General features: G+C 52.1%; 1 long non-coding RNA gene across 1 annotated transcript; it reads left to right on the top strand.

Moving 5' to 3' along the window:
* The first annotated feature begins 990 nt into the window (after positions 1–990).
* On the top strand, positions 991–3,478 carry LOC147583808 (uncharacterized). Its single transcript, XR_015243441.1, has 2 exons — positions 991–1,723; positions 2,847–3,478. It is a non-coding gene; the product is annotated as an uncharacterized LOC147583808 (long non-coding RNA).
* Positions 3,479–7,871: the final 4,393 nt, after the last annotated feature.

Below are 7,871 nucleotides of genomic sequence, written 5' to 3'. Positions count from 1 at the left end.
GGGGGCACTTCCCAGAGAGAGATGGGGCTGTTTTCCTGGTCAGCTGCCCTGGTGGCCCACCCAGAGCCTCTCCCCACTCTGGTGCAGGGGCGGGGAGGGAAGGGGTGGAGGAGGCTCCACCCCCGCCCTCCTCGTGCATCTTCAGACGGGATGAACCAAGATCTAGACTGAGAAACAAGCTCCCTGAGGGCCCAGTGTGGGGCGTGCACACAGCAGGCACTACAGTAAGCCGGTCTCTTGTTCTGAGCTCCCTGCTTGTCCCAGTCTGGAAGAGATGGGGGTCGGGACTCCAGAGTTCTCCTGGGCTGGGGGGGCGGGCCGGAAGCAGGGAGGGAAATGGGCCGTTCGGGGTGTAGAATCCAGGACAGACCCCCAACCCTCGAGGGACTGAAGAGTGGGCAGACACAGGGATAGGGGTGTCCTGAGTCCCAGCCCTGTCCCGCCTGCCCCAACAGCCTGCCTGTGCCAGTCCAGCCCCGGGAGTGGACATTCTTCCAGGGAAACGATTATTTCTCCAGTTCCCATCACAACGGACACAATTCTGTCACTGCCTGCCGGGGGCGGGGGAGTTGCCTGGGTGGCTCAGTCGGCTAAGCATCTTGATTTAGGCTCAGGTCAGGATCTCACCGTTTGTGGGTTTGAGCCCTGTGTCGGGCCCTGTGCTGACAGAGCGGAGCCGACTTGGGATCCTCTCTCCCTCTCTTGCTCTCTCTCTGCCCCTCCCCCCCCTTGTGCATGCACTCTCTCTCTCAAAATAAATAAACATTAAAAAAAAAAAAAATGCCGAGGAGCAGGTCTGCCTGTCCAGGGAGCCACCGTGACCCTGGGGCATGCACCTGGCCACAGGATTTTCTGGAAGACAGGCTGTTTGCTCCACTTGGAAAGGTGAGGGAGAGAAGGAAACGAACCAGGCACCCTGCAAGGAGGTGCAACACTTGTGTTTGGGGAACGCCTAAACCGGAAACAAGCCCCAGGCGAACGAACGTTTAACGACCTGCGCTCTGCAGGGGGGACGGGGTGGGGTGGTGAGGGGGGAAGCGAGTCCTGATGCGAAGCGTCCGCCAGTCTCCCTCGTGTACATCCTGCCGCTGTGGCTGATTCCAAGCTGTTAACATGATGCCCCTCCACGCGGAGCTGAACAGAGACCGGCTCTCAGGGACTGGCTCGTTTGCTTCCAGCACGCGAACCCGAGTCGTGAGTAAATTCGCGAGTAGTCCGTCCTTGGCGCCTGGGAGACGCTTGCGCGCGCCTGGTGACCCAGTGTGTGTGATGGGAGAGCTGCTCAGGCCAGAGGGTCAGACTGAAAGAACTTCCTGCCAAGTGCCTAGGGAGACGCTGAGCCCAAGAAGTGGGGGGTCAGAGCCCCCTCCGGACTCCTCTCCAGACACCAGAACTTTCTGCCGCTGCAGACGTTTCAAGAGTAACCGCTTCACCTGCCGAGGGCTCTCAGACGTGGAACAGAAGCCACTGGATGGACAAATCACCCCGTGCTGCCCCAGGCGAGTCTCGGGAGAAGGAAACGCTCTAGTGGGGGTGCGGGTGCGAAACCCTGACATGAGCTTTCCCCGGGGATCCTCCCCGGGCTCCCTGACCCGTAGGCCTAAGAATCTGGGATTTCTACTGAGTCGAGGAAGGTGGTGCTCACATACTCTGGCTCAGATAGGTTGCCGGGTGCCCCAAATTCTACCATCAGAGCTCCAGTCAGGATGAGCTTGCAATCCAGGTGAATGCTTGAAAAAAACTTTTTTAAGTTTATTTGTTTACTTAGAGCAAGCTGGGTAAGGGCAGAGAGAGAGAGAGAGAGAGAGAGAGAGAGAATCCCAAGCAGGCCCCGCACTGTCAGCGCAGAGCCCGATGTGAGGCTCGAACCCACGAACCGTGAGATCGTGACCTGAGCCTAAATCAAGAGTCATACGCTTAACTGACTGAGCCACCCAGGTGCCCCTGAGTGCTGTAAAATATAGCGTATTGGGGCACCTGGGTGGCCCTGTCGGCTAAGCATCCACCTTCGGCTCAGGTCACGATCTCACGGTTTGTGAGTTCAAGCCCCGCGTCAGGGTCTGTGCTGACAGCTCAGAGCCTGGAGCCTGCTTCGGATTCTGTGTCTCCCTCTCTCTCTGCCCCTCCCCCCACTTGTGCTCTGTCTCTCAAAAATAAATAAATGTAAAAAAAAAAAATTTAAAAAACACACAGGTTCACACATGTAAAAATTTTTTTTTTAAGTTTTTATTTATTTTTGAGAGAGAGAGAGAGAGAGAGCTAACAAGGGAGGGGGAGAGAGAGAATCCCAAGCAGAGTCCAGAGTCAGCCCAGAGCCTAATATGGGGCTTAAACCCATGAACCATGAGATCGTGACCTGAGTTGAAATCAAGTTGGACACTTAACCAACTGAGCCACCTGGGCACTCCTGTTTACACATTTTTTAAGAGTGCTTCCTGTGGGAGGAGGGAATTAATTCTCTTCCCCTTGGAGTGGGGCCAGCTTAGGGACTCACCTCATAGGAATAAAGCGGTGTTTATCAACCTTCTTTTAAATTTTGCACACCCCCCCCCCACCACCACCAAATAGCCTTTTAAATATTTTCCCTCCTTGCCCCCTTATATCCGATATTAAGAAGTAAGGGGTGCCTGGGTGGCTCAGTTAAGCGATCAACTTTGCCTCAGGTCATGATCTTGCGGCCCCGTGAGTTCGAGCCCAGCGTCGGGCTCTGTGCTGACAGCTCAGAGCCTGGAATCTGCTTCGGATTGTGCGTCTCCCTGTCTCTCTGCCCCTCCCCCGCTCGTGCTCTGTCTCTCTCACTCTCAAAAATAAAATAAACACACACACAATTTTTTTTTTTTAATAAGGTCATGAGGACGGACCCTAACCCAGTATGACTGGGGTCCTTATCAGAGGAGGTTAGGACACAGACGCGCACAGAGGGATGATCGTGTGAGGACACAGGGAGGAGACGGCGTCTATGCCCCCACAAGAGACGCCTCGGAAGGAACCAGACCAACTTGCCCACGGCTGGATCTCAGACTTCCAGCCTCCAGAGCCGTGAGACAACACATGTCCGGTGTGTTAGCCGCCCTGCGTGTGGTCCTTTGTCGCGGCAGTCCTAGGAGGCTAACGTGGGGTCTGGACTCAATGCCACGTGGGGTCCTGGATTCAATCCTGGAACGGGAAAAGGACACCCGTGGAAAAACGTGAAACACAGACGAAGCCTTTTGTTTCGCTAATGGTATTGCACCAATGTTCCTTTCCTCTTTTTGACAAGTGGCAGTAATTTAAGATGTTAACAGGAGAGGAAGCTGAGTTAAGTGTATACGGAACTTCCTGCACTATCTTTGCAATTAATCTGTAAATCCAAATGGTTGCACAACAGTGTGAATGTGATTGATGCTGCTGAGCTGTGTGCTTAAATATAATTAAGACGAAAAATTCTATGTTGTATGTGTGTCTTTTACCACAATAAAACAACTCTGTCAAAAATCTACTTAGGATGTTTAGGGACGCCCGGGTGGCTCAGTCAGTTGAGCATCCGACTTCGGCTCAGGTCATGGTCTCGAGGTTCATGAGTTCGAGCCCCCCGTCAGGCTCTGTGCTGACAGCTCGGAGCCTGGAGCCTGCTTTGGATTCTGTGTCTCCCTCTCTCTCTGCCCCTCCCCGACGCGTGCTCTGTCTCGTCTCTCTCTCCCAGAAAAAGAGAGAAATATTAAAAAATGTTTTTAAAAATCTACTTGGGATTTTTATTGGGATGTTACTGGATTTATAAATTAATTTGGGAAGAATTAATATTCAAGAGTTTTTCTTATCTTGGGAAAAGGATGTTTTCCCTTCCTCATTCTTTTCCAAAGGCTCATTGCTCAGGCCTAAGAAGGCCACGCCCTTTATAGATCGATCTTGCTTCACCTATAATGAATCCAGATATTACATCCCTAGGACCTTTGAGAAAAGTAAGCAGGGCTGCAAAATACTGTCAACTTTTCAATATGTATAGGTCTTACTTATTTTTATTTTCCTATTGCATTGGCACCTTTATTTTGTTCTTGATTGTTATCAGAAATGGTCCTCAGAATTCACAATTAAGGAAGACACTTCTTTCTTTTTAATTTTTTTTAACGTTTATTTATTTTTGAGACAGAGAGAGACAGAGCATGAACAGGGGAGGGGCAGAGAGAGAGGGAGACACAGAATCGGAAGCAGGCTCCAGGCTCTGAGCTGTCAGCCCAGAGCCCGACGCGGGGCTCGAACTCACGGACCGCGAGATCGTGACCTGAGCCGAAGTCCAACGCTTCACCGACTGAGCCACCCAGGTGCCCCAAGGAAGACACTTCTGAGGCGCCTGGGGGGCTCAGTCAGTGAAGCGTCCAACTTCGGCTCGGGTCACGATCTCATGGTCCGTGAGTTCGAGCCCCGCGTCGGGCTCCATGCTGACAGCTCAGAGCCTGGAGCCTGCTTCGGATTCTGGGTCTCCCTCTCTCCGAAAATAAATAATAAACATTAAAAAAATTTTTTTAAAAAGGAAGACACTGCTGTGGGTTCCTGGAAATTGCTGCTTATCAAATTATGGAAGTTTTATCCTGTCCTTTGTTTACTAAGCACAAATGCTTAGCTTTTTTTTTTTTTTCTTTTTAATGAAGAGTGTTGAAAAGATATATCTTGTAGTGTGGAGGAGGTAAAAGGTAAATTGTGGAAGGGTACAAAACAAGGGCACCACTTACAGAAAGCTTCTGGATGTGTAAAACCACCCAATATATTGTCTAAATGTGCAGTTGAAGTGGGTGTTAACATAGTAAACACCAAGTTTGAGATGGCAGTCGCCCCGGGGGAGAAAAGAGAGAAGGTGCACAGGACTGCCGGTTACCATTTATTTACTATCTGCCCCCACCGCCCCGCTCCCACTGAAAAGTTTTTCCGGGCCTTTTGGATCGAAGCAGGAATTGACGTGTCGGGCAGGGTGGTCCCATCATCCTTCTGCTGGGACCAACGCCATGACCTCCTCTTTGATCGTTCCATGTCTGGCCCTCACACAGAGCGTCCGGACTTTCTCATCCGATGCCGAAGCCCGACCTACTCAGCACCACACAGGCCATACATACCGGTGCTTGGGTCCCCACATCGACACGCTCCTGGATCCCCACACCAAAGTTTCTCGTGCCGGAGAAGTTAGTATTTCTTAACTCATGCTCCCACATCTTTAGAACTTTCTCGGGGATTTCTTCAGCCTTGACCCCACGGACTGTGCAGTGCACGGCCATCTTTTTGTTTCATTTCTCCTGCTGCCAAAGGCTCTGACGGCATATCCAGCTCTGGAGAGCACGGGGGTCTGGCCTGTGCACTGCTCCAGCACCCTGGCCACCCCGGTCCGTCTGTCTCCCCTCTCCCCAACCCCCCCCCGACCCCCCGACCACAGAGGTTGAGGCAAGAACTTGCAGATGAGAAGTTCGCACGTGGGATTCTCCTTTTCACCTTGATCCGCTACGGCGGAGATCAGGAAGAGAGAGCACAATTTATTTCCTTTTAAGAGGATCCGAAATATGTGACCAAGTCAAAACCTGGTGAAGCCGAGTGGAGATCGCGTGGGTTTTTGTGTTTCTACTTTTTCTCTGCATACCTTTGTGTGTGTTCACGTTTTCTCATAATAAAAAGGCAAAGCCAAGACTGACAGCCACAGCCAATGCTTAACACAGCCTTTGCACTCAGCCAGGTTCCCTGGGGAGTGGCGAGCCTCCCTTCTCCGGAGAAAATGGAAGCCACAGAGTGGTCTTAGCCTTGGAGCTGAACCCTGGGACTTCTGCCTTCTTCCCACTTTATTTTTTACGTATTTCTTTTTTTAAGTTTATGTATTCCGAGAGTGTGTGTGTGTGCTCACGTGCGCATGTGAGTGGGGGAGGGGAGAAGCAGGAGAGGGAGAGAATCCCAAGCAGGCTCCACGCTGTCAGCATAGAGCCTGGAACAGGGCTTGATCCCATGAACTGCGAGATCATGACCTGAGCCGAAGTCGGATGCTCAACCGACTGAGCACCCCCTCCCCAGGTGCCCCTGCTTAGTCCAAACCCCTGGTCCCTGCTATTTGAGTCCTTGTGTGGTCCAGCCCCAGACTACTGCCCCTGAGTTAGTCTCAGCCTTTCCAAGAGTCCCACTCCCAAACTCTGCACGTGCTAATATCACAGCAGGGACGCTCCTTCATCCACACATCCCCTCCAGAATAATTCTGGCTCCTCCAGACGTCACCACCTCCTCCAGGAAGCCCTCCCAGATCCTCTAGGCTGAGTCCGATGCCTCCAGTGGTCCTCACGTTCCCTGTGCTTCTGAGACTCATGACATTGTTTTCAAATCCCTGGTCACATGTTCTGCCTCCCCACCCCAACCCAGTGGGTCTCCCTTCCCTCTTCTGGGTCCAGGGCTCTTTTGGGTCTGGGTGGTTAAAGGTCTGTGGCCAGCTTCATGCCAGGAACCTCCCTTTCCTTTTAATTCCCCTTTCAGTGAATTTTGGGCATGGGACAGGGGTGGGTCGCCTTCTGGTTGCCTCGCTGGACTGGACAGCTTCCCCTGGCTCTCCAAGGCAGCTTCAGCCACAGCCACATACAAAAGAGACCCAACTTCCTGCCTCTTGTGCCTTGGCCGTGCCCTCTGCATGACAGACCCTTCCTTTTTCTCTCGCCAGTGGACGTGTCCTCGATGCCCACTTCCAGAAGGCCACCTCTGCTCCTCCAAAGAGCATTCACTGTTTCTCCCTCCGTAAGGGCTGATGAATCAATCCTATCTACCCCCTTTCCCAAGAACCTTATTCGGATGAGGTTGTGCAATCCTTTGCGGCTTTTTTTTTTTTTTTTCCCTGTTTCCTCCCACTGAGCCCACGCCCCTCCTGAGTACTGCTGTCCTGGAGAGCCCCAGAAGGAGGGTGTGCCCTCCCAGAAAGTTCTGCCCCACAGTGAAATCCTGCTGCTAAGTCAGCTGTCGGTGCCTGTTGACGCGGGCCCCGTTTCTGATGAGAAAGGAAGCACGAGCCTTGCATCTCGGAAGAAGGGGACTTCTGAGAAAAGCAGCAAGACCCTCCCGTTTTTTGGGAAAAGACTTCCTCGGTCCTGAACTGTCCTCTGAGCATTGCTGACTTCTGACACCTGACTTCTTCTCCGCTCTGTGTCATGGGCATCTACTCCGAGCTCTGTGATGGTGTGTGACACACGTACTTAAGCATCCGTACGTGGTGTCGTTGTGTGTGACTCACATCGATGTCACAGGACGGCGAGTCTCACGTGCTGCCTGGCGAGACCCTGGGTTACTGATATCCAGAGACTAGGTCTTCTCGTTCGTTTGCTTCAGAGTAGATAGCCACCAAGTCTGACTTAGTGACAAGCACTCAGAGACACCATAAGGAAGATGGAAACACTAGCCATCACCCAGGAGATGATATTCGCATCTCTTATCCGTGATACATACACACCTTCTGTGAACGAAACTTTTTTTTAATGTTTACTTTTGAGAGAGAGGGTGAGTAGGGGGCGGGGCAGAGAGCAGGAGACACAGAACTGGAAGCAGGTCCAGGCTCTGAGCTGGCAGCACAGAGCCCGACGCGGGGCTCGAACTCGCAAACCCGCAGGATCATGACCTGAGCCGAAGTCAGACACTTAACTGACTGAGCCACCCAGGCACCGCCCCCCCCCCCCCCCCCCCGAACTTCTATAAATGAATAAGAAAAAAACAAACCGCTTCCTGGAAACAATGGAGGAAGGATACAAACAATTTACAGGAAAGCGAAACAGAAGAATGTATCAACATCCAGTGGATACTCAAAATCTCGGGAGTTGGGAAACCATCTGAAGCCACAGTGAAATTCAATGAGAAGCAGTAAAAGTAGCTCAAAGTTTAAAGACTTTCTTGAA

This window comes from Puma concolor, chromosome A2, assembly GCF_028749965.1.
Source record: "Puma concolor isolate L17-30 chromosome A2, mPumCon1.1.hap2, whole genome shotgun sequence".
NCBI classification, from domain to species: Eukaryota; Metazoa; Chordata; class Mammalia; order Carnivora; family Felidae; genus Puma; species Puma concolor.
This window is presented reverse-complemented; position numbering and strand designations above follow the sequence as displayed.